The sequence below is a fragment of the Dasypus novemcinctus genome, chromosome 21, assembly GCF_030445035.2.
Source record: "Dasypus novemcinctus isolate mDasNov1 chromosome 21, mDasNov1.1.hap2, whole genome shotgun sequence".
NCBI lineage: Eukaryota > Metazoa > Chordata > Mammalia > Cingulata > Dasypodidae > Dasypus > Dasypus novemcinctus.
In genome coordinates this window covers 15339160-15367073 of record NC_080693.1, presented here as the reverse complement: position 1 = coordinate 15367073, position 27914 = coordinate 15339160, and the positions used below count along the sequence as shown (strand labels likewise).

General features: G+C 39.6%; 1 long non-coding RNA gene across 2 annotated transcripts; it reads left to right on the top strand.

Annotated features, from left to right (window-relative positions):
- On the top strand, positions 1-27889 carry LOC131274970 (uncharacterized). 2 transcript variants are annotated; one of them, XR_009182297.2, is made up of 2 exons: positions 1-284; positions 17278-27889. It is a non-coding gene; the product is annotated as an uncharacterized lncRNA (long non-coding RNA). The 2 variants fall into 2 exon arrangements; XR_011646765.1 differs by lacking the exon at positions 1-284 and adding an exon at positions 297-10485.
- The last annotated feature ends 25 nt before the right edge of the window (positions 27890-27914 follow it).

The following is a 27914-nucleotide window of genomic DNA, read 5'->3' as shown; positions in this document are numbered from 1 at the left end:
GCTAACTTTAATACAAGGACGTAATATGGACTTTAGTCACCAGTGAGTGTATTTCATAGATGGCGTTACAACTACAATCAATCAAGGAGTCTGCATCAGCAATAAAGTGATGCAAACCAGTCCGTTGAGTGCCTTAAAAGGGGAAGCAATTGCAGCATTCAGAGAGAACTTTCCAGCTTGACTTGAACAACCAGTATCTCCTGGGAACTCATCAAGGACCTTCATCGGAGCCCCTGGTTTGCAGTCTGCCTACGGAGTTTGGACTTGTGCATCCCCACAGTCATGTGAGAGAATTTTAGAAAATCTTATACTATTTACAGATATCTCCTGTTGATTCTGTTTCCCTAGAGAACCCTAATACAACCCAAGAAGGAAACAAGTCCAGTACGTGGTATATTTACATTGATTGACTTTCTTCTGTTGCACTAAACTTCCATTCTTGGAATAAGTCCCACTTTATTATCCTGTATAATCATTTTAATGTGCAGTCAGATTTGGCTTGCTATGATTCTGCTGGTGGCTTTTGCAACTATGTTTATAAGAGATACTTGGCTGTAATTTTCTTTTCTTGTGACAGGTCTATTTGGCTTTGGTATTGGGATGATGCTCATCATAGCAAGAATTTGGAAGCTCTTCCTTCCCTTCCATTTTTTTGGAGAGTTTGTGAAAGATTGCTGTTAATCCTTCTTTGAATGTTAAAATTCGCTAGTGAAGCATCTGGTCCTGGGCTTTGCTTGTTGGGAGGTTTTTGATTACTGATTCAATCTCTTTACTAATTATTGGACTGAGATCCATTTCTTAAGTCAGCATAGGTAATTTGTGTGTTTCTAGGAATTTGTCCATTTCATCCAGGTTTTCTAAATATTGGTGTGAGATTGTTTACAATATCCTCTTAGAATCACTCCCCAGCCTTTTTGTTCTCTTAAGATCAGTAGTGATTTACCCCATCTTAGTGTGCCAAAGGGCTGCCAAAGCAAAGTACCAGAAATGGGTTGGCTTTTATAATTGGGGATTTTATTTAGGGTAAAAGTTTACAGTTCTGAGGTCATGAAATGTCCAAATCAGAGCGCCATCAGAGTTTCTCACCACAGTCAGCTACTGGTGATTCTGGTGTCCTGCCACGTGGCAAAACAAGATGGCAGCTGATCTCTGCCGAGGCCCCTGCCTTCCCCACCAGAATCTACCATCTCCTGGAGCTCAGCTGTGGGCAGCCAGGCACAGGACTTGTCTCTTCCTGGGCTTTCTCTCTAAGTCTGGGCTGCTCTGCTTTCTTCCAGAGTTCAGCTGTAGGGTGTCAGGCATATGACTCATGTCTTCAGTCTTGAGATGGGTCCTTGGGCTCAGCCTCTTGCAGGCTTTGTGCTTAAGCTTTGCTGCCAACGATCCTCAATCCTTGAGGCCCTTCCATGGCAGGGTCAAAAATTGCAGCTTCCTTTCTCTGTGTGTTTCTTCCTCTGATTCCCATTTATATAAGGCTCCAGTAAGACAGCAGAGACCCAACCTGAGCCATTCCTCACGGATGCAGTCAGTGCCCTACATCCATCAGCCATGTGGGATCGAGGCCACCTCTCAATTAGAGGGGGAGTGGGCATCACCATCCCAGAATCCTCAGCATTGGGGAATAAAAGATGGACTAGAGTGGACTTACTGGTATTCTACTATAGACTTGTTGTGATTCTAGCAGTGGAAGAACTTGTATCACTGATGTGGATATAGTGGCCACTGGAGGTGCTGAAGCCAGGGAGAAGGAAAAAGAGGTATAATACGGGGGCATTTTCAGGACTTGGAATTGTTCTGAATGACATTGCAATGACAGATACAGGCCATTATATATCCTGCCATAGCTTACAGAGTTCAATGGGAGAGAGTATAAACTACAATGTAAACTATAATCCATGCTGTGGGCAATGCTCCAAAATGTGTTCATTAATTGCAATGAGTATACCACACTAATGAAAGAATATGGGGAAAGTGAGGGGTGAGGGGAGTGGGGCATATGGGAATCCCTTATATTTTTTTATGTAACATTTCATGTAATATAAGTATCTTTTTAAAAAGACAGAAAAAATATATATATTTTTAAAAAAGGTCCCACACCTGGGGTAGCCCTGCCGAGGCATGGAGCCTGGGCCCTCCCCCAGACAGTGCTGCAGGGGTACGGCGGTGTGCGGCTGGGCGAAGGGGCAGCAGCCGGCTCTCCGCGCCCTCTCCTGGTCAAACTCCTTCAGACCCAAGGTGTGTCCAGCGTCTTCTTGTTAGTTTTAAAAGTTCTTTTTTTGTATATATGTCAGCAGGAACTTCTTTTTTTTAAAGATTTATTTATTTCTCTCCCATTCCCCCCACCCCAGTTGTCTGGTCTCTGTGTCTGTTTGCTGCGCCGTCTTCTTTGTCTGCTTCTGTTGTCAGCAGCATGGGAATCTGTGTTTCTTTTTGTTGCGTCATCTTGTTGTGTCAGCTCTCCGTGTGTGCGGTGCCATTCCTGGGCAGGCTGCACTTTCTTTCGCGCTGGGCGGCTCTCCTCACGGGCGCACTCCTTGCGCGTGGGGCTCCCCTACGTGGGGGACACCCCTGCGTGGCAGGGCACTCCTTGCGCACATCAGCACTGCGCATGGGCCAGCTCCACACGGGTCAAGGAGGCCCGGGGTTTGAACCGCGGACCTCCCATGTGGTAGATGGTCGCCCTAACCACTGGGCCAAGTCCGCGGCCCAGCAGGAACTTCTTGAACCCAAGCTGGAGAGACGTGTGTGTGAAACCTGCCCCTGGGCACTGCGGGCCTGGCCACCGTGTGTCACAGCGTCAGGAAGCCTGTTCTATCATCTCATTAAGGAAAAGGTATTTATTGCAGCAGCATCTCTTAAACACTCAAACTGGTAACAACACAAAACATGCCAGAGGGGGTGAACTCTCAGCAGAGCCTTCATTCAGAACAGCGGCCATCAGCCAAACTCACCGCACAGCCAAACCCAGCGTGTCGCATGTTCCCCACCAGCAGCTCAAATATGCCTTCGCCATGCAGAACACAGGCGTGGGGCGGTTGCCAGGACACCCCAGACCCCGGGCAGACCCCACCATTGGCCACACTGCAGGATGGCAAAGAGACCCCACTCTCCACCGCTCCCCTCTTGCCAGAAGAGCTGAATGAGGCCCCCCCAGCAATGAGACGCTGACGGCGTCTGAACGACACTGCAATGACAGCTACAGGCCATTATATATCCTGCCGAGCAGTGACCGCCTCCAGGAGCCCCTCGGCCCCCACAGGATTCACCCCGGGCAGCGCCTCCCCCATGGCGCCGCTCCACCAGCCTGGCACACTGGGACCCCGTCCTGCGTTGAAAGTGACGGGGGAGGGCCACAGCAGAGGCAGGGCGACCTTGGAATGTAGTGACCGCAGGACGTGTGAACGTCGTGGCCTGACCAGGAGAGCATTCTGCGCCGCGTCCTGGGCCCACGGCCCATGTGCCGCCACGCTCAGGGCTGAGCGAGAAGGGAAGGGCCCGGGACCTCGGTGGGGAAGGGTGCATAGCCGCCCCGGGACCCCGGGGGCCCGGGCTCCCAGGCGGGCAGGGCCCTTCTGCCATCTGGGCTGGCTCTGCTTGGTGAGGGGCTGGGCCACAGGCGGCGGCCCCTTCTCCCTCCCCGCGACTCTGCCCGCATTCCTGGGAAGCTGCTCCGCGCCCCTCCGCCCCAGCTTCCCACAGCTGGCAAGCCCCGCTCTTTCTAGTGACCCCTGCATCAGGCCCCAGGCCCCGAGCTGGGCTCACTTCTCCCTGAGTGAGATGAGACAGGAGGACATGCTGCAGAGGGGGCTGGCAGGAGCCATGGGGCAGGGCACGCGCTGAGGGCCGTCAGCCTGTGCGCCAGGGAGAGAGCCCTTATGCTGTTGCAGAATTTAAGAGAGGTTTAATTATTTGCGTATAGAGAGGCCAGGACTCAGGAATGATTTTGAGAAGGAAAAATGGTTTATTTACAGCCGGCCAGACTCGGGAGTTTTTTGTTTGAATTCCGAGCTCGGAACAAGATTTTTAAATGTTTTTTATACAGAGAGGAAAGGCCAAATAGTCCCTTTGTTTCAGTTCTCAATAGGCTTCAATTAGCACATCTGTCTTTCACATCTTAGGTAAGCTTTTAGCATGGACTCTAGACATTCTAGATAAGCTTTTAACATATTTGGTTTGCATTTCCCCTAAATACTTAAAGTTTATAGACCTTGCATTGTTAAACTGTTTCCTGGGACTGGAGTTGTTGCCATTGTCACTAAGGGCAGGACTGCAGCCTTTTACTGTTCTACACCCACAAGTCACAGACAGCTTAGGTTATCTCTGAAGAGACAAAGAGCCTCCCACCCATAGCCCACATCATTCCCCCCCTTTGCCAAAGATTAACTTGTTAAGCTTTGGCATAATTATTGTTGGAGCTATGAGGTGGATGGCTGTTTGTTGTTTTGATTGATTATTTATCAATCTTTAGTGTAGCATTCAGGACTGTTTTTAAAAGTTTAGAAGTTTTTATTCTGGACAGCAGAATCTTGGGGCGGGGGCCTCCTGCAGTCATTCTGTGGCCCCCGGCGCTCACGTGGATTTTCAGTCAGGTTTCAGATCCATCTATTAATTTTATTTTACCCTTGAAGAGTTTACACCTTTAATTTAAAAGGGGTGCTAAAGGGAGACGATTTCTTTTTTGTAACTGCTTCTTGCTGGTCATGGGCTGTAATTATTGCCTAATAAGGTGTAAAACTCTTAATTTATTTTAACTGGAGGAAGATGGATCTGGCATTCTGTACGAAGTTGGATGACGTTTTCATATGGTTAATAAGATGTTTACTTTGAAAGAAACAAACTTAATTAAAAATTTGGAATACTCGTTTTTAAAAGAGGACATTGGATTACAGAGGTAGACAAGGTTACGTGCCTATAAAGATGCACTCCTTAAAAGCTGGTGGGAACAGTATATATATATATATTTTTAAATTTATTCATTTTTAGAGAGAAATTGCAACAGACACTTAGCTTTGTTTGAAGACACATTCTAAGCTGTTTAATGATTGGCATTCATTCGCTCTGTCAGATGCTCCTGGTGAACTGGCACTCCTTGGGCAACTGGCTTTATTTAGGATTAGAACACTAAGTTGGAAATTTTCTTAGTTTTTCCCTGTGGGAGTGACCAGAACTACAGAATAAAGGTTTTTTTACACCTTGGTTTTAATTGTACAATTTCTAGCAATTTTGACTTGTTCAATAGGTGACTCACCATCAGCAAGCAAGCCTCACCTTTGCTACACAGCATAGTACAGCAGAATATAGTAAGTTTGTTGTAGAATTTGAGAGAAGTTCAATTTATTGAGTATAGAGAGGCCAGGACTCAGGAATGAGTTTGAGAAGGAAAAATGGTTTATTGACGGCCGGCCGGACTCGGGAGCTTTCGGTTTGAATCCCGAGCCCTGAACAAGATTTTCAAACATCTTTTATACAGAAAGGAAAGGCCAAATGGTCCCTTTGTTTCAGTTCAATAGGCTTTAATTAGCATATATATCTTCCACATCTTAGGTAAGCTTTTAGCATTGACTCCAGACATTCTAGATAAGCCTTTAGCATATTTGGTTTTTGCATTTCCCCTAAATACTTAAAGTTTATAGCCCTTGCATTGTTAAACTGTTTCCTGGGACTGGAGCAGTTGCCATTGTCCCTAAGGGCAGGACTGCAGCCTCTTACCGTTCCACACCCACAAGTCAAACAGCTTGGGTTATCTCTGAAGAGACAAAGAGCCTTCCACCCATAGCCCACATCAAGTTGACTGAGACTGGATGAGACTGCCACCTTATTCTATAGACATGTTTATTAACTGTTTAGAAAATGATTTTACTAGGAATTTAACATGTCTAATATACTTTTGCACTTGATCCAAAATAGAAAAGATAACGTTATAATTATTAGGCATATATTTAGTACAGGATAAAAGTACAGCACTTAATATTAACTAATGTATTACTTAATGCATAAGGATTCAGAGTTGCAATTATTAGTTTTGAGTTTCAGGTTTGTAATACTTTACATGTAATCTCTCCATGAGAGAAGGCCATAATGCTAATTGTGTTTAAGTTTTACTTACAGTATCCTGGTATCATGGCTCCACTTAGCATGTTCTTTAACGCAGTGAGCAAGTTGCAGCATCCTTGATTTTAGAGAGATTTTCTAGTATTCTACTAGCCTGGTGCATAGTGCTCTCTGGCACCATGGCAGAGTGCCAGTTAGGAGGCGATATCCATTGTACACTTGGCTGTACCGAGTCATTATTGGCTGCTGCAGGAGCTTGAAACTGCAACGTAGTTTCCATCGACTTCAGGAGCAAAACCAGAGGCTGATATAGCAAATATTTTTAATTGAGGGGTTAGGGACCAGCCTAGCCAATAACTCACATGGAGAGGCAAAATGCAATGTTTGCAAGGCCTGGTTTGAATACACAAGAGTTTGATAATGTTAACGTTTATTCTTTGTTTTTATATATATTTTAAACAATTTAATGCAACGCATATATCAAATGACTGTTTACTTACACAATTTTACTGTGAAGATAACAATAGGTACTTTACTTTAGTAATAGAGGGAAAAAATTATTTTTCATTGTTAAAATGAAAACAGAATATTTCCAATAGAATCAAGATAACTTTTTATTACCATTTACTTAAATATGTACCTTGTGGTGGCCTTCAGACAGGTTTTATTATTACGATGTTATTTTTTTTAACCAATACCAATCTAAGTTTTAGTTAACAATGACTTTTAGAACTAGAACTATTTAAATGTTTTTAGTTTGGAAGATGTTTTACAAACTCTTTATAATTGACTATAACCACATTGACTAGCTACTTTATGTTTAAATAAACTTATTAAATTACAATTACCAACCAAAGATATGTACTCTATTTATTTAAGAGAGCATATTTACAATTTTTCTTTTAGCCTGATTTCACTAATGTGAACTTATAATTTTATTACTCTAAAGATATCGTACATATAATGTTAATTTAGTTTATAAATTAACTATGGGATGGGAAACGGACTTTGGCCCAGTGGTTAGGGCGTCCGTCTACCATATGGGAGGTCCGCGGTTCAAACCCCGGGCCTCCTTGACCCGTGTGGAGCTGGCCATGCGCAGCGCTGATGCGCGCAAGGAGTGCCGTGCCACGCAAGGGTGTCCCCCGCGTGGTGGAGCCCCACGTGCCAGGAGTGCGCCCGTGAGGAAAGCCGCCCAGCGTGAAAAGAAAGAGCAGCCTGCCCAGGAATGGCGCCGCCCACACTTCCCGTGCCGCTGACGACAACAGAAGCGGACAAAGAAACAAGACACAGCAAATAGACACCAAGAACAGACAACCAGGGGAGGGGGGGAAATTAAATAAATAAATAAATCTTTAAAAAAAAAAAAAAAAAAAAAAAAAAAAAAAATTAACTATGGGAGATTACGCTCAAGTTAAATAAAATTGAAACTATTATAGTTTATGCAAGGAATGTTCTCTTTTTTCCTTACAGGAAGCTAAAAACTTTTTTTCTTTGTTTAAGTTATGAAAATGAATAATTTAAAAGCATACTATCAGGTTTTAAAACACATTACACAATTACTTAATTTGTTTAATTATAACCCAGGAAAGATTTTTTCATAGTTTTTATGGACTTTTCTTTACTTACTGAAATTTGTTAATAGAGCCACTAATTACCTTTATTTTGTTGGACAGAAACTTTTGGAAGTAAGTAAGGCTTACTAGATTGTGAAGAAGAAAATAATTTATTCTCAATTTTGCAAGAAGGGGCACAGAGCCAGATATGGCTGGTGCCCCGAACAAAAAAAAAATGACACAATTTATACCCCTAAGCCTAGCACACAAGCTCTTTTTCTGTTTTTCCATAGATTGGATACTTCAGAAGTTAAAGCTTATCTGAGATTTAACTTTCCTGTGCAAAAGTTTGTGATTTAACTGTTTTCTCTATCACATTCCAACTATTTTAGTTTTTACTTGTTCCTCTTTGTTAAATAAGGAATAGAATTTAGTGCTGAAATGGCACCGACCTAGCTCCTTCTTAGGCAACCTTTCACTGCCCATAGGATTGGCCTAAGCTGGTTTTCTCCACTGCTGTTCCACCCGGGAGTGGGAGACTGAGGCAGCAGGCCGCCAGTTTACAGTAATCAACATTTTTTTTTAATGTGAAAATTAACTTAATCTTTGTTTTTTTTTACATTTTATGGCTGACAAAAGGTTTAAACTGGGAAATTACCAGGCAAACTGATTCTTAATTTCCTAGCCTAGTAGATAGGTTTTATCTGCTACACCTAGTCTTGCCTTTAAAGCTCTTGCAAAGAGGAGACCTTTTCCCAATTGTTTCTATAATTAGATTTTTATGACTTTTTCATCCTGCTTAGTTTAATTTGGGCTTTAAGAATATTTATTTACATATACAACTGCATATTTAATTAACAATTTGAATAGAGTTTTTTTAAGAATTTTTATTTGTTAATTTGATATTATCTTGATGTATGAAGACATACACTTAGCAAATGGGCAGACACAAAGAGTTAGACACAGAAACAAAACTTATTGATATTATTTATAATTTGCATTATTTTATATACTGTTTAGCTTAATTTGGGGTCCCGAAATATATATTACTTATAACTGCATATTTAACCTCAACAATTTGAGCAAATAGGCAGACATGAATAGTTTGACACAACATAACTTTAGTTACTTTAAACTTATAATTTTCATAAAGCAAGTGTGACTGCAAAACATTTCAAAGACTCTTGAAACTTTTCTTAATTTGCACTATGACTGTTGCAGTTTTACACAAGAATTTTCTTTCTTAATTAATGGATTGTAACCAAAATGTTGTTAATGCTTTAGCACTATTTTGTTTTAGAACTTTATATTTTACTTTGAAATTAGCAGAATTTTGGATAAGCAACAAGATTAATCTTATATATATTTACTGAGGCTATTTGAAGCCTCAGGGAGACAGACTGGTTTCTCTCATGAATTACTACTCTTAGGAACACTGACCGTCAGGGCAGGAGACTTCTCCCCCACTGCCCCCCTTTTTTTATTTTGGAGATAATAAAACTTCAGTGGTTATTTAACCTTATTCTAGCAGGCAGCAATTTATTTAGTTTACACTTGAATTCATGAGAGAAAGGGTTACTAATACCAGGACAGGAGACAGTGATGTCCCAGCTCTTTTCTGGCTTGTAGGGGCAGAAGCTATTATGAAATAACCATAGGCAAAGGCAAGGGGTGAGGTTAGGCTTGAAGTAACCATAAACAAAGGAAAGGTTAGTTTAGAATTTACACTTAAATAATAGTTTCAGGCTAAATTCACTCAGCTATAATTTCAGTTATTATCTTTTCACTGTTTTATAATATAGATGCACTTATAAATGATTTTAACTTTTAGTTACAGTTCTTATTAATTTTTAAAAACCTGTTAATTTTATAACACTTTTAAACACTTTTCATTTGACTTATAACATATTAAATGAACTTAACCATTACTTTAATTTTTTTTTAAGGTAAAATAAATCTCTTGCAGTTAGTTTGAAATAAAAGCTACTTTTCAGGATTTGATGACATAAGACCCTTTTTCAAACACTGAGGAAATGACGAGGTTAAAGCACAAGAAGCTATTTTGATAAAACAGATTTTCTTTGTATACTAATCTTACTCAATTTTAATCATAAAAGTTTCTTTCCACAAACCTTCTACACTTTCAGTATTCATTCAGGTTTTGTCCCACACTCTACTCTTTCCAATAATCAATCATTTTATCTTAGGACAAAATCATTTTCTGTTTCTTTAACAATAAAAACACATTCCATATATCTTACATACTAAGTTACCAGGCAAACTTCTTACAATATATAATTGCTATTAATACTAAACAAGCTTGTTAAAATAATGAACTTTTCTTCGCTTTTAATACTTAGTAGCATGTAATACCAGAAACAGTTTTTTTGGATGCAAGTTGGCAGGGAAGGCTGGTATTATCAATTCAGTTTTTGTTTAATAATGACTTTCTGCAATTAGCCATTTAAATACCTTAATTTAAACAATGCTTTGTTAAAACTTTTATAACTATTTATACCTTTAAGACAAATTTTACTTTCACAGAACACATTCTCTTACTTAAAGTTACTACAACACCTTCTAAGAACCTGGGCAGAACGCAAACGTATTTTGGCTTTGACACCCTATGGAGGGAACTTTACTGCATTTATTCTGATTCTGCTTTTCACCCCCTTTACTTCCTCTCTTTCAGGCAGTAGGGTGCACAACAATTAAACAGGAATGCGGCTTATGAATAGAAGGTGTGGACTCACTGGAAAGGGGCAAGCCACTCCCCCCTTTCCAGCTTTCAGGCCAAAATGGGCAGACAGAACCTACTCAAATTCGGCAACCCTCCAGGGGACCCAGCCACCCTGACTGGGACATCCCCAACAAATGGGTGCGTGGCACAGACACAGATGGCCTCCAAGCCCCGGCAAAGGGCCAGACCAGAGACAAGACAGCAGAGTATGCACAAACATCCAGACTCCGCAAACATGCAGACTCCTCAGTTTTGCCCCATAATCATTTCACCCCCTTGCCAATGGCAAGGGAGGGCTTCGGCTCAGCTGTAATTCTACTTTATATAAGGACACAACTCCAACACTAGCATTGAGCTGACACAGACAGAAGCACAAAGGTCACTAATCTGACTCACAAGTTTTATATATATATTTTCAGCATGGCTGCCTCCACAGCCATCACAAACCTTAGAACACTTAACATTTGGTATAAAGTGAATTCATTCACAATTTAGCACCATATCAGAAGATTTCAGCTAGACTTTTTCCCACTGTTTAACTTTACACCCAGACTAAGCTTCACTAGAAAAGCTGATCCATTTTCCTGTAACCAAGTTGTTTCTTTTGGGTTTTTTTTTTAATCTAGACCAATTTCCAGGACATGAGGACTTGAACCTATAAACAACCCTTTTTATTAAAATCAAGCCTCCACTTCTTTAGTGGATATAAGACTAGTACCAGATTCTAACATGCAGTTAGACAAACCCAAAACACCAGGGCTTTTTCCCGGTTTTTCTCCAAGACATTAGGACTCGAACCTATAAATAGCCCTTCCTATTAAAACCAAGACTCCACTCCTTTAGTGGATGTGAGACTAGTACCAGATTTTAACATACAGTTACACAAACCTAAAACACCAGGGCTTTTCCCTGGTTTTTCTCCTTTTCCCAGGCCTAGAGAGAACGGCTTCTCCCCAATTTTGGGGGGCTACTAGGGTTCTCTCGGGAGGTGATCAGCCTCCCCTTCCTAGCAATTAAAGCTAGGGCCTTCCAGACTGTGCTCACCCGGGGAGTCTTACCTTTTTTCATGTTTGGAGTTCTTTTTCGTTCCCAGAATCTTTCTCTTCAGACTTTCCATTGCCCTCAATTTTTGTCGGGAAGATTCTGGTGAAGCCCACATCTTTTTTGGATTAAATTTAATCCAGGGGCGCACAGATTTGGGGTTCACCCGAGTCCTTCTGGTTTCTTTGGGGATTTGGAAGGGGCAGCAAAATGCTACCGTCTCTGGCCTTCGTTTGCTGTCCCATCTGAGTCACCAAAAATGTTGTAGAATTTGAGAGAGGTTCAATTATTTGCGTATAGAGAGGCCAGGACTCAGGAATGATTTTGAGAAGGAAAAATGGTTTATTGACGGATGGCCAGACTCGGGAGCTTTCTGTTTGAATTCTGAGCTCGGAACAAGATTTTTAAATGTTTTTTATACAGAGAGGAAAGGCCAAATGGTCCCTTTGTTTCAGTTCTCAATAGGCTTCAATTAGCACATCTGTCTTTCACATCTTAGGTAAGCTTTTAGCATGGACTCTAGACATTCTAGATAAGCTTTTAACATATTTGGTTTGCATTTCCCCTAAATACTTAAAGTTTATAGACTTTGCATTCTTAAACTGTTTCCTGGGACTGGAGTCGTTGCCATTGTCACTAAGGGAAGGACTGCAGCCTCTTACCATCACACCCACGAGTCAAACAGCTTAGGTTATCTCTGAAGAGACAAAGACCCTCCCACCCATAGCCCACATCAATTCCACTTTCCAGAAAACCACGGGGGTTGTGGAGACCCCCGGGTACAGGGGGGCCTCAAAGAGGTGCCCGTGACCCAGGACACGGGGTTGAGGGGTGTCTACAAGGGCAGGGGGGCAGTGGGGGGGGCCTGCGCGGCGCACATGGGACCCACTGTAGGAGAGGCCTGTAGCCAGAGCTTGCAGTCCAGCCTCCTGGTCGGGGTACGGGGAGTACCTGCCGAGACCCTCCCAGCCCTGGAGCCCGGGTGGCTGCTTCTGGGCCGCCCTTCACAGCCTGAGGCCCTTCCGGCCCAGCCGAGCCCGTAGAGGAAGCCCGTGGCAGGAGGCAGCCCGAGCTGCGCAGGCGCAGGCCTGCCCACTCCGGCCCGCGCTCGCGCCGCCTCGCGTTGAACGTGCTCCTTCCCGGCGGGGCTGCGCTGCTCTCTCACTGGAGGGTGTGCGTTCTGCCCGTCTACCTGCGTGAACCCCAGCGACACAGGTTTGTGGCAGATATTTGCCCTGGTCAGGTATTCCCCATTCTTATTTTCTATTGTCCAGAAATTAAATTTTCCCACCAGTCAAATTTGTTGAACTTTCACTTTATGTCTTCATTTCCTTCAGTCTAGAAAGTATCCTCTACACTGGGGATACATATTCTATATTATTTTCCACTAGTTTTTCTTTTCTTTTTTTTTTAAACGACATCTTAGTCCATACGGATTGCTGTATTGATTTCCCAGGTCACTTTCCACTTGCCTCCGTGGCATTTATTACGGAATGCAGCTCTCTCCTGCTGTTCGGCGTTACCTGTTTTCTCATGTAATAAATATCTATTTCTGACCTGTAAAGGAAAAAGAGAAAGGCCTCACACCCATAGGAATGGATTAATTAAAAAAACAATCATTTTTTTCTTAATTCACCAAATTAAACTGTCACACCCCCTTTCTTTTTTTCTTTTGCCAGTGTAGCTAAATGTTTGTCAATTTTATTGATCTTTTCAAAGAACCAATGATGGTTTAATTTATTCTGTTGTTTTTCTATACTTTAGTTCACTTTATCTTTGCTCTAAACTTTAATATTTCTTTCTTTCTGCTCACTTTAGGTTCAGTTTCCTCTTCTTTTTCTAGTTTCTCTAGGTGTGAGTTTAGGTCACTAATTTGAAATCTTTTTAAAAATACGTTTCCCTCTCAGCACTGCCTTCATTGCATCCCATAAGGTTTGATATTTTGGTTCTCATGTTTTCTTTTTTTTAAAGATTTATTTGTTTATTTCTCTCCCCTTCCTCCTGCCCCAGTTGTCTGTTCTCTTTATCTATTTGCTGTGTCTTCTTCTTTGTCCGCTTCTGTTGTCAGTGGCACGGGAATCTGTGTTTCTTTTTGTTGCGTTATCTTGTTGTGTCAGCTCTCCATGTGGGTGGTGCTATTCCTGGGCAGGCTGCACTTTCTTTAGCGCTGGGTGGCTCTCCTTATGGGGTGCACTCCTTGCATGTGGGGTTCCCCTATGCGGGGGACACCCCTGCATGGCATGGCACTCCTTGCGCACATCAGCACTGCGCATGGGCCAGCTCCACATGGGTCAAGGAGGCCCGGGGTTTGAACCACGGACCTCCCATGTGGTAGACAGATGCCCTAACCACTGGACCAAGTCCGCTTCCCTTCATGTTTTCATCTCAAGATATTTCCTAATTTCCCTTGTGATTTCTTTGACACATTGTTTAAGAGAGCGTTGTTTAATTTCCACATATTTATGAACTTCCCAGTTCTCCCTCTGTCATTTTCTAGCTTCATTCCATTGTGGTCAGAGATGACACCCCTTATACTTCAATCTTTATTAATTTATTGAGATTTGTTTTGTTCCCTAACGTATGGTCCATCCTAGAGAGTGATTCTTGTGCACCTGAGAAGAGTATGTATCTGTTGTTGGGTGAAGTGTGTGATGTATGTCTACAAGATCTAATTGGTTTAAAGTATAGTTTGTCTGTCCTCTGTTACCTTATTGATCTTCTCTCTAGATGTTCTATTATGGAAAGTGGTTTATTGAAGTATCCTACTTGATGTAGAATAGTCTATTTCTCCCTTCAAATCTGTCAATATTTCCTTCATATATTTTGGGACTCAATGTAAGTATATATATGTTTATAGTCATATTTTCTTGGTGAATATATTGTGGCCTTCTTTGTCCCTATTAATAGTTTTTTTTTCTTGTTTTTTTTTTTTTTTTTGTTGTTGTTGTTGCATCACCTTGTGTCAGCTCTCCGTGTGTGCAGTGCCATTCCTCAGCAGGCTGCACTTTTTGTGCTGGGTGGCTCTCCTTATGGGGCGCACTCCAATAGTTTTTGACCTATTGTCTATTTGGTCTGATATTACTATAGCCACCCTGCTATCTTTTGATTACTATTTACATGCAAATTTTTTCCCTCCTTTCACTTTCAACCTACTTGCCTTTGAATTTAAGGTGAGCATCTATAAATAACATATAGTTGGGTCTTTTTTTTTTTTTTTCCCAATCCATTCTGCCTTTTGACAGGAGAGTTTAACCCATTTACATTTAAAGTAACTATTGATAATACAGGACTGACCTGCACTTCCACTCTTGGAGTTTTGTATGTTTTATCCTTTCTTTGTTCCACAATTCTTCCATTACTGCCTACTTTTGTATTTAGTCAAACTTTTTGTAATAAACACTATAGGATCCCTTCTCATTTCCTCTTGTGCATATTTTTCATATATTTTCTTTGTGGTTACTAGGAGGCTTAAATTTAACATGCTAACTCAGTGACAATATTGCTAGCTTTGATACCAACTTAATAACTTCAATAACATAAAGTATGTTCCTAAACCCCTCTGTTTCCCCACTTTTATATAGTTTCTGTCACATTACATATATACATATATATATATATATATATGAGTCCCAAATGACTGATACATCATTACATTTTGTTCATTTGATTTTTAGACCCTGTAGGAAATCAAAAGTGGCTTTACAAATAAAAAATACAATAGCAATGGTATTTGAATTTACCCATGTCATTATCTATAATGGATATCTTTATTTCTACTGCAGCTTCTGTCTGTTGTATAGTGTCCTCTCCTTTCAACCTGAAGAACTCCCTTTAGCATTTCTTGTAGGGCTGGTCTAGTGGTGACACACTCCTTCAGCTTTTCTTTATATGGGAATGTGTTAAACTTTACCTCATTTTTAAAAGACAACATGCCAGATATGATTCTTGGTTAGAAATCTTTTTGCTTTTAGAACTTTAAATACGTTATCTCATTTCATTCTTGTTTTATGGTTTCCAGTGAGAAACAGGCATGTGATATTGAGGCTCACTTGTACAGGATGCTTTGCTTCTCTCTTGTGGCTTTCAGGAGTCTCTTTATCTTGGTGTTTGACAGTTTGAGTATCTCTCTCAGTGTAGGCCTATTTGGGTTTATTCTGTCTGGAATTCATTGAGTGTCTTGGATATTTATCTTCATGTCTTTAAATGTTCAAAGTTTAGAGCCGTCATTTCATTGAGTATTCTCTCTGCTCCGTCCTCCCCTTCTGCTCCTTTGAAGGACTCCCACAGTGTGTATATTGGTATGCTGGATGGGGTCCCACAGGTTCCTCAGGCTCTGTTCCCTTTTCTTCATTCTTTATTTTTCCTGCTCCTCAGACGGGATAATTTCAGTCATCTTATCTTTAGGTTCTTCTACCAGCTACAATCTGCTGTTGAACCTCTCTAAAGAATTTTAAATGTCTATTCTGTGACCTTCAGCTTTGTTTGGTTCCTTTTCATAATTTCTATTTCTCTATTGATATTTTCTTTATATTCACCTATTGTTTTCCTGATTTCTTCTGGCTTTTTGTTCATGTACAGAAGCTAACAAAAACAAATTTTAAGGAGGAGACAAAACACATTTTCCGGTCTTGGAAGATCGACCTGTGTGAGTGCCCTTCTTCAGGACTTACTTTACATTCCCTGACTGTCCCCCTCTTTGTGTGATGGTTTCCTCATGGTCCCAGGCATTCCACTGTATGCCCTACAACCAGCAGTCCCTTGCCTCAGGCATCAGGACCACTGCTATCCCACAGCCTTCTGTTGGAGACTCAGGGAGCAGCCTTCTACCTGCAGGGCGTGTTCTGGGGCAGTGAGTTCCTCATCATGCTTCTAGTGTGTGCACAAAGTTGACTGTGCGCTCTCCAGAACCGGGGCCAGGGATACACCCTGGGACTGCGAGGCAGCACCCGGAGCCAGTGAGGGGATGGAGGAGGAGCCCACCAGGGAACCACTTTTAAGTGGCCTTTTCCTTGATTTGGCACTCACTGTGTTACTGTAGCCTTTTAACTATTTTCTAGAGCCTTAAATCTGTTTCTGCCAGTTCTTGTTGGTTGTTCAAAGTATCTGTAGAGGTCTGGAGTCCTGAAGCAACTCACTCTGCCATCTTCATTCCAGATATATCCTTAGGGATACTAATGCTCATAGAGAGTTTGCTAGGTCCCTTGCTCCAAATCAGGACAACTCTTGGAACTTCAGAGTTCCCTGTTGGATGTGTTGAAGTCTTGTTGAGCTTTCATCACAACCCAGCTTCTCCCTTCACCTAATTCTGCTTCCTTTCCTTTTCCCACAGTTGTTGATCCCAAGAGCATTTCAACTACAAACTCGGAGTGTACTTCTTTGGGGACCTAACCTACATGTTAAGTTATTATACTGATTGGCTTTCCAATAATAAACCATGTGGGATAAACTCCACTAGTCTTATTTGTTGGAAACTGAGGCACAGTGGTCTCACAAGGAGAGATGTGCTGTCTTCATGACTACACTTAAAACCTAAGGAATGCAGTAATTAAGAGTTCCCAGCAAACAGGATGAAGCTTTTAAAGGCTGAAAGAAAAGATAAGCACATACCTTTTGTACAAAACACTTAAGCTTTGTACCTTGAGATAAGATTTTTTTTAATTCCTTAAACTATGAGTAATGCTGATAGTTAACTGCATGTTGCTGCTTGTTGTCACATAGACTGCTTGTTGTCACGTAGACTGGGGTATATAGAGCCCCTTGTAAACAATAAAGTTGTCTGAGGAGTCTCTACTTGCAGACCCCCTGATCCCATCTCTCTTGTTCTTTCTTTCTTTTCTTTCTCTCTTTCACTCTCCTTTTTCTCTTTCTTTCATTCCCAATACCCTTCAGACCCAAATCTGCAACAACTGGTGCCCAACGTGGGGCCTGAAGAAGTGAGTCTTCCAAATAAGTATCGGGAACCGCGGAAAAGACCTTGTCGAGGGTCAAGTGTGACGTCCAAAGCAGAGTGACTCAAGTCTTCAAGATTAAGTAACATTTCCACAAAGTCATCAGGGTAATGGGTAATCAATGGGACGTGTGGAAGCATATTCATGTTAAAAACTTTACTGAAAGTTAATGGGGTGTCTGTAAAAAGCTATGAATTACTAGAATTGTTTGTTTTAATATAAAAGCATTGTTGCTGGCTTCAGCCTCAGGGGCATAATGTTTTAAATTTGAAACAGTGGAGACGTAATGAAAGCTTTAGGAAGAGCATATAAAAAAAGGGAATTCATTCCATTATGAGTATGGGCCTTATGCCACCAGGTAGTGACAGCTTTAGATCCTTTCCAGTCTGAAGAAGGAGAGAAAGGAAATTACTGTATTTTCTAAGCCCATAAGTCAATTTGAAATCAAAGAAAGTAAATTGGATCAAGAACGGGCGCTTGAGGCGAATGGGGAACCATCAGGTTTTTTTCCTCATCCTGATATTAACCCTTTCATCAACAAAAGCTCAGCGAAGTGTCCTAATGAAATATCTTCTGTGTATCTAGTACAACCTTTTGCACCTACTGAATTGCCTTATTACTAAGCCTAAGTTAGAAATGTTTTCAGATGTTGCCGATGCTTTGCCTTATGTTAAACAATTATTATCTGCTTTTCCAGTAACAGTGTTGTAGAGTAGTGGGGTGTGCATGGTATCAAAGGCCAGGACACGAGAACTCTGAGCAGGAAGTTGGTTTATTTCAATCGGCCGGACCTGGTGGACTCCTGTCCTAATAAAAACCAAGCCCCGAATATAGCATTTTTCAGTCCCTTTTATACAGAGGAAATAGGATTAGGGAGACAAACAGTGATTGTATGCAAACAGACTTTTTGTTAGTTTCTTCAGTGTTTTATCTGAGTATCAGATAGGCTATTTCCTCCAGGTAAGTTTGATTTAACACATATTCCCCACATTCCAAGCCAGCTTGAATTTAGCATATCCTCCACATTCTGTCTGGATGCAACCTTGAATACACATTCAGTCTTACATCCTTTCTGAACATTCAAGGACTGTAGGGCCTATATTACCTATTTGGATTTCTAGAGACTAGGTACACTTGGAAACAATTTTGAGTTTATGCACAGGCTATATTAACATTACATGCGATGCCACCAGATACAAATAATCTGCAAGGGGGTGTTGAGTTTCATCCTGAGCCAATAACTTTTAAACTACTGAAAGATTTAAAACAGGTAAAAATACTAAATAAAGTATTTGTTAGTGATATCAGGCTTGTAAGAAATCTCTCTGTTAAAGTGTTAACTACGATAAGGAAACTATTCTGGCAGCAACTCTGCAGACCCCCTCCTGTCTACATGACAATGTAGCTGTGGGCCAGTGGGGGTTAATAGAGTTAAGCCACTGGAAAAAGAGAAAAACATGGCAACAGTAGTGTTCTGTTTTGTTTCCAGGCAAATTCTGATTGGGCCTATTTAACCAAAATAATAAAATTAGTACAAAATTTTTATCAAGGTGTTAAAAGGAATTTTCAGTTTTAAATCAATAGTTTACTCCTGAACTTGGTCTCAGTATAGTCTTACAGAGTAGTAATCCAAAAATGTGGGTTAACAGTCTGTCTAAACTGCTAAATAAGAGCTTAACTATATTTAAGCTGCTCAAGTTATCGTAACTGATTGCTGATAATTAAAATGTTTCCAAGCACAAGCTTGCATGTTACAGGCAACATGGATTCCAGAAGAAATCTTAAAAAGTAAAATCTAAGATGTGATATAACGGAGAACTTAAAAACAGCTATACCAAGAAAGTAAGAATTATGAGTCAATTGTAAACTGTATGTTTCTGTTAATGTGTTATAATTGTTTTGTGTTTGTTTGTTCAATGTCAGTGTATATTTTGATACTTCCGGATGGTAATATAAATAAAAATTTTTTAAAGAGCTCTATTCAAATGGCCAAAAATTAAATAAGCGCTTATATTAATACTTAAGTTTAAATGTTAAAAAGATCTCTACAATGATAAAAATTGTAAGTCTTGATTAACAAAATTACTGTAAATCTTTTCATAAAAAGTTGTTCTTGCCTAGATTGAAATGAGTTTATTTTTCTTCACAGGATAAAATGAAGGATGTAAAACTTAAATGAATATTAAAGAAGGTTAAAAGTTTGTGGGAATGCTGACTGAAATTTAATAAGTTTTTTCAAAGAGGTGTGTTTTGTCCTAAAATAGGATGGCTAATTTTCATAAATTCATGAGACCTAAATGCATGTGGCAAGTTGTAGAAGGTATTGTGGTAACTTTAAGTAAGGGAATGTATTCCATGAAGGTAAAATTTGTCTTAACATAATATAATTATAGTCTATATGGTTATAAATAACTATAAGAAGTTTAATGATGCATTGTTTAAATTAAGGTATTTAAAGCTAATTCCAAAAACTCACTATTAAACAAAACTGAATTGATAATACTACTAATAAAAGGTAATTTTATAACAGGAAAACTTGTCAGCAGCCAGCCTCCCCTGCCAACTTGCTTCTAAAAGACTGTTTCTGGTATTGCATGCCACAAAGTATTTAAAGTGAAGAAAAGTTCTTTATTTTAACAAGTTTTAGTGTTAATGATAATTATATATTGTAAGAAGTTTGCCTGGTAACTTATGTATGTGGGATGTATGGAATGTGTTTTTATTGTTAAGGAAACTAGAGATGCTTTTGTCCAAGATAAAATGTTTGATTACTGGGAAGGAGTAGAGTGTGGGACAAAACCTGAATGAGGCAGCGGACTTGGCCCAGTGGTTAGGGTGTCTGTCTACCATATGGGAGGTCCGCGGTTCAAACCCTGGGCCTCCTTGACCCGTGTGGAGCTGGCCCACATGCAGTGCTGATGTGCGCAAGGAGTGCCGTGCCATGCAGGGGTGTCCCCCATGTAGGGGAGCCCCTTGCGCAAGGAGTGTGCCCCGTAAGGAGAGCCGCCCAGCGCTAAAGAAAGTGCAGCCTGCCCAAGAATGGTGCCACACACATGGAGAGCTGACACAAGATGATGCAACAAAAACAAACACAGATTCCCATGCTGCTGACAACAACAGAAGTGGACAAAGAAGACGCAACAAATAGACACAGAGAACAGACAACCAGGGTGGGGGGTGGGGAGAGAGAAATAAATAAATATATCTTAAAAAAAAAACCTGAATTAATACTGAAAGTGTAGAAAGTTTGTGGAAAAGAAATTTCTATGATTAAAGTTGAATAAGATTTGATGGGTCTATAAAGTTTTAAAAGGTTTAGTATCAAGTAGTATACTGATGCAAAGTTAAAAATTTTGTTCTTTCTCAAAGTCTCTCAAGTCATTAGTCTGTTTTGGTAAAAGTTTCCTGAATAATCAGTATACAAAGAAGTCTGTTTCATCAAAATAGCTTCTTGTGCTTTAACCTCATCATTTCCTCAGTGTTTAAAGAAGAGTCTTACTCTTTTAAAGGAAGATAATGTTCAAACCTGCTTTCTAAAAATCAAATCCTGAAAAGTAGCTTTTTATTTGAAACTAATTACAAGAGATTTGTTCTTTTACCATGAAAGAAAATTTAAATAATTGAGTTCATCTAATATAAGTAGGTGTTTAAAAGTGTTATAAAAATTAAAAGGACTTTTTAACCCTCTGTTAATTAAAGTTGTATGAGTAAAAGGTTCAAATGAATACTTAAGAGTGTATAAATTTACCAGTATTTCAGCAAATTTTATACAGAAGTACAATGTGGTTAATTATGGTTTTATTATTATAAAAAGGTATGTGTCACAGAAACAACCTCTTATCATAAATTAAAATAACAACACTGTAGTATGCAGCAGTCCCAAATATTGCTAGTTTGTTGCAAGAAGTTAATGTACAGCTATGTCACTATCACTTTAAAACTTGCTAAGACTTTCTTTAGTGTCTCCTTAGTTGGGTCGAGCCAGCCTGCATTCCCCTATCTATGGAAAACCCAACAATGGACTTTTGCAGTGCTTCCCCAAGGCTGTGTGCATATTCCAACCATTTGTCCTGGCATGGTGGTGATAATCTAGCTGCATAGAAAAAAATTGGTGGCTAAAACTCTACTGATGACATTATGTTAACCAGTAATCCTTTTTTCAGAATGAAAAGAAACATCAGAGACAATAGTATCTTACCTTAAGAGCCTGAACTAGGCAAACAATTTGGACGGGCTGCAAAGTCCCTGCTGCCTATCAAATTCTTCAATGTTGTTTAGTTGGGTAAAACAAAACTATACTCTCTGCTATAATTGATAAAGTACAATGTTTTCTCATGTTAATGTAGTTTGTAATATTGTTGGAATACTGAAAATCTTTCATCCCTCACTTAACTCAAATATTAAAACCATTGTATGTACTAATTGGGAAAAGTCCTTCATGGAAGTAGGAAAACCTCCAGCAAGCTGCTTTAAATAATAATAAAAGGAAGGTAAATTGTGGACATTAACTTAGCCTGTGAATTGGATGCAGCAAGCACCAATACTGGCTTTGTGTGGAGTTTGTGGCAAAAGCAAAATTCTAAACAAGTAACCCTTGGCTTTTAATCACAATTCTAAAAAGAGGTCAAACGCAAAATATAAAAAACAATTGTGTGCAGCATGGGAGGCCCTGATAAAAGTGAAAGACTTAACCCAATAGTGTCTGGTCACTCTGAAGACTGCCATCCCTATCCAGGGGTGGACTGCAAATACTAAAAAGCAAGACAGAAATGATGGCATTATAGCACCAAAGGACCAATTGGCAAAAGCTTTGTTCACTTTAAATTTCCTTAATGTATATGATTCAATAACGCCTACTGAACGACATTATGCATTGAGTAAGAATAAAGAAAAGGTATTGTGTGACTCAGCTGAGCATCAGCCAATATATTGGAAAGATGTACTAACTAACACCTGGCAAAAGGGAAAGGTTAAAGTATGGGGGAGAGGATATGCTCTTGTCATTACAGAAGACAGAGAACAAATTTGGTTGCCAGCTTGCTGGATTAAACCACGGATAGAGGAGAAGAAAGAATTTTGACGATGATTTCTCCTCTCCTGATCATATTAATGTTAACTCTGGGTCATGCAGGTGAAAATCATACTTATTGGGCATATATTCCTAACCCACCTCTAGTACATGCTCTAACATGGACAGACCCATCATTTCCTATATTTTTGAATAAAACACATGTATTTCCTGGGCCTATAGATGACAAACTACCCTTAAAACCCGGTGAAGGGAAGGAAATATATAATCTTACCCTTCCTTTTGATCATAGACCCTTATGTATTGGAAAAAGCCCCCCTTGCATGCAAACAAAAAATCGGACTGTGGTTATCATGAAAAGTAATGGTACCAAATTATTAATAACTTTGTTTCCCTCATATAATTCTTTCATAACTGAAAAGCAAAATTATAATTGTCCACCCCAAGAACCTGAAGAGAAAGAGGGATGGCAGGACTGCCATATAGGAAGAGGATCTGTCGTTTTTAATGATTCCTATGGAATAGTGTGGGAAAGTGCTCCTATGGAGACCCCCAAAGAATATAACAGCAGATTTATATGGTATAGTCTTGACAAGGGTCACCAAGTTAGTAATATGCAATATCCTTTTTCAGAATCTCTATTCTTGGGTGAACAAGTGGTATATACTAACAATTTTACTATTTGGAAATGTAAAGGAAAATGGTTACCAACCCCTTGGATTAATGACACCTATAATCTTAATATACATAAAAACTTGTGGAAAGTATTTCTTGGAATTGCCCATACTTATGAATGAATCAGTAATTACAGTCAAACAAGTGAATATCTACAATTAAATCAAACCTATCAATTGAAAGCATGTGTCAGGGATCCTTTCGTATTCATTACTGGAAAAATAACTATAAAAGATAATGCCTTGTTTTATAAAAATGGTGCCTTGTATACATGTCTGTCAGAAAGTGTGTTGCAGGACAGAGACACCATCACAATGGCCAGAAGATAGGTATATGGATTCCCATTCAAATGAACCGAATATGGCAGTCATCACCTGAAAGTCAGCTATTGCTCCACATGGCACAAGAAATCCTGAAACAAACAAAAAATATTTGTTGGACACCTAATAATTAGTATAATGGGACTGACTGGAATCATCACAGCTGCTGTAGCTTTGCATGAGACTGGTCAGACTCAACAATACATGCATGATTGGCATAAAAATGCTAGTGATTGTGGCCTAGCCAAGAGCACATTGATGAACAGTTAAATAATCGGGTTAATGATTTACAATCAGCTGTGTTACATATTGGAGGTCAATTATATAATTTAAACTTGTTAAGGGGATGAAATGTGATTGGAATGAAAGCAACTTTTGTATTACTCCTCTTGCCTATAATTCATATGATATAGAATGAAAAAAAAATCATTTCCTAGGCCATAAAAGTAATCTCTCTGGAAATAATTGAATTACAAAGGAAAATATTAGAAATGTCTCAAAATCAAATTTATGTAGCCAGTGATAAGGATATTTTCTCAGATATGATTTCACATATTACAAAATTTAACCCAGTTAATTGGTGGAAATCACAGCATTTCCTGTCAGCTTTAGGAATAGGGCTAATCATATTTGTTCTGTTGCTCATGATTCTTGCCTGTGCCAGACAGTGCTTTCGAAGAAAATTGCAAAGCCTAACAGCCATGGGACATGTGAATAATCTAGTGCTAGCAAAATCAATAATTTCCCCAAGTCGAAGATCTTGGCTGGTAGTCAATGACGGGTAAGACTCTCAGAGGAGGGCAACCTAAGACAGGTACGGTCACCTCAGACTGAAACAAAAAGGGGGAAATGTTGGAAAATGAGGCACAGTGGTCTCACAAGGAGAGATGTGCTGTCTCCATGACTACGCTTGCAACCTAAGGAATGCAGTAATTAAGAGTTCACAGCGAACAGGATGAAGCTTTTAAAGGCTGAAAGAAAAGATGAGCACATACCTTTTGTAATAAATAGAGCACTTAGGCTTTGTATCGTAAGATTTTTTTGAATTCTTTAAACTATGAGTAATCCTGATAGTTAACTGCATGTTGCTGCTTGTTGTCATGTAGACTGGGGTATATAGAGAGCCCCTTGTAAACAAAGTTGTCTGAGGAGTCTCTATTTGCAGACCCCCTGATCCCAGCTCTCTTGTTCTTTCTTTTCCTTTCTTTCTGTCTTTCTCTCTCCTTCCTTTTTCTCTTTCATTCTCGATACCCTTCGGGCCCAAATCTCCAACACTTATTATCCTTTTTTATGTATCAACACATCTAATTAATATTTTAAAAGAATTTTTGCATCATTGCCTTGAATATTACTGGTCTGTTCTCATAATAACTTGGTCTGGTTTTGATGGGTTTTGGTATAAAATGAGTTGGGAATTGTTCCTTCCAACCTGTTTTCTGAAATACTTTGTGAAGGGTTGACATTATTTTACTTAAAATGTTTGATAGGAGTCACAAATGAAGTCATTTGGGACTGGATTTTTCTTTTGTGAGGTTTTGTTAAAGGAATTTATTCATGCCATGTAAATTGTCAAATTTATGGATATAAAGTTATTCAGAATATTCTTTTGTAATCCTTTTAGTATCTTTTTTATCTCTGGTGATATTCAATCTTTGAATGTGCTGAGGCTGTTGAGCTTTCATCATAAACCCATCTCCCTCCACCTAATTTTCTTTCCTTCCCTTTTTCCACAGTTCTTGATCCCAAGAGCATTTCAACTTTACAAACTCTGGGTAAAATGTATTTTGTAAATGTTAAGTATTTTGAAATTTATTGAGACTTATTTTATAGCCCAGCAAGTGTTCCATCTTGGTAAATATTCCATGTGTTCTTGAGAAGATCTGTATTTTGATAGTGTGTTTTAAATATCACTAAGATCAAGATAGTAAACAATGTTGAAACTTCTAAATCTTTAATATTTTGCTAAGTTTGCTATCAGGTACTGAGACAGGGGTATAAAAACCTCCCATTGAGTATAATTTCTCCCTTAATTATCTCAGTTCTTGCTTCATGTTTTTTGAAGTGCCATTATTTGAAGCATGAATATTCATGATTGTTTCGTCTTCCTCATGAATTTACCTTTTTTTCCCCCTCCATTATTAAATAACTCTCTAAACTCTGGTACTTCTCCCTGTCTTTATGTCTACTTTGATGTTAATATGCCATGACAACTTGCTAAGGCATACTGTTTGCAGGGTATAACTTTTTCCATCCTCTTAACATTAAATTTTTCTGTAGTTTACATGTCAAATGTGCCTTCAATAAAAAGCATATAGTTGTATTTTGCTTTTTAAAAAAATCCAGTCTAACAATCTTTTAATTGGAGTCACTTGATGCCATGTGTGATATGGCTGGTTTTAGGTATACCATTTTGGGATTTTATCTTGTTCCATCTTTTTTTTTAGGTCTGTGCACCTCCTTTCCTGATTGCTTTTAGGATCATCAAAAAAATTTTTTTCCATTCCATTTTGATTCCTCTAATGACAATGTAGATACATTATTTTCATTTTATTTTTTGGTGGTTGCTCAAGGTATTACAGTATACACCCTTATCAGTCTAAATAGAATTGATATTGTATCACTTCACATAAAATGTAAGATACTTGCAACATAAACTTTCATTTACCACCTGCTTCCACCTGTTACTGCTGTCTTATATTTTACATTTACATGTAATAAACCCCATCATCCAATGTTAAAATTGATGCATTATGCAGTTGGTGATCTTTTAAAGAAATTGAGAAAACAAATACTGCCTTTGTCTTTTATACTTCCCCACATAATTACTACTTACAAAACTCTTCGTTCCTTCTTGTATTGATGTGGGCTATGGGTGGGAGGCTGTTCATCTCTTCATAGACAACCTAAGCTGTCTGTGTCCTGACTTGTGTCCCAACTTGTGGGTGTGGGATGGTAAGAGGCTGCAGTCCTGGCAGCGACTCCACGGAGCCTTAAGAGGGAAGAGGAAGGCTAAAACCTTGTAGATGTCACCTGCCATCTTGCTTCAACATGTGGCAACTGACTTTGGGTGAAGAAGTAACTTTGAGTTGTATTCTTTAGGGCCTTGTAATTGTAAGCTTTTACTCAAAGTGAAAGTCAACAAATTTCTTTTTTGTGTATCAGCACCCCTTTGACTGACCATGGCAACGACTCCAGTCCGCGAGAAACAGTTTAGCAATGCAAACTCTATAAACTTTAAATATTCAGGGAAAATGCAAACCAAATGTGCTAAAAGCTTATCTTAAATGTAGGAAGTTCATGCTAAAAGCTTACCTAGGATGTGGACGATATATGCTAATTCAAGCCTATTGAGAACTGAAGCAAAAGGACCATTTGGCCTTTCCTCTCTGTATAAAAGGGACTCAAAAATCTTGTTCAGGGCTTGGGTTTGAAACAGAAAGCTCCCAAGTCCAGCCGGCCATCAATAAATCATTTTTCCTTCTCAAAATCATTCCTGAGTCCTAGCCTTCTATACGCAAATAATTAAACCTCTCTCAACTTCTGCAACAGTATATCTGAGTTTCCATCTGGTGGTGTTTCTGCCTGAAAAACTTCCTTTAGCATTTATTGTACTGCAGGTCCACTGAGTTCTTTCAGCTTTTGCTTTTGTGTAAAGAAATACCTTTATCTCATCTTCATTTTGGACGGGTATTTTTGCTGGGCATAGATTTCTGGGTTCACTGTTTTTTGTTTTGTTTTCCTGTCACCACTTGAAATGTTATTCACAATTAAATCACTAGAAAATCCTGTGTTACATTTTTTCTATGAAAGTTTTGTTTTACTCAAGATTAATAATTGTCTGGATTTTTAAAAATTTGTTTCTGGGTACTTCCAATTAATTCAATACCAAACCTTTTACTAGTTTTCTAAATCAGTGCTGTTCATAATAGTCTGCAACAACATAAGGATCTTGCCCAGAATGTAAATGAACATTTAGGTTTTTTTTTCATTAAAAAGAACTTGCTATGAAAGAACTATCAACTAAAATAAAGAATATATTAAACGACATAGTTGAGTTACGTTTTGGAGCAATTCCTTATCTCACTGTGGACAACAGCAAAGAAGTTTAGGGAAGCGGACTTGGCCCAGTGGTTAGGGCGTCCGCCTACCACATGGGAGGTCCACGGTTCAAACCCCAGGCCTCCTTGACCCGTGTGGAGCTGGCCCATGCGCACTGCTGATGCACCCAGGGAGTGCTGTGCCACACACGGGTGTCCGCATGTAGGGGAGCCCCACGCACAAGGAGTGCGCCCCATAGGGAGAGCCGCCCAGCACAAAAGAAAGTGCAGCCTTCCCAGGAATGGTGCCACACATACAGCTGACACAGCAAGATGATGCAACAAAAAGAAACAGATTCCCGTGCTGCTGACAACAACAGAAGCAGACAAAGAAGAACACACAGCAGACACAGAACACAGACAACTGGGGGGGGGGGTGGGTGGGGAGGGGAGAGAAATAAATAAATCTATCTTAAAAAAAAAAAAAAAAAAGAGTTTAAGGCCCTCACAGTCTGCG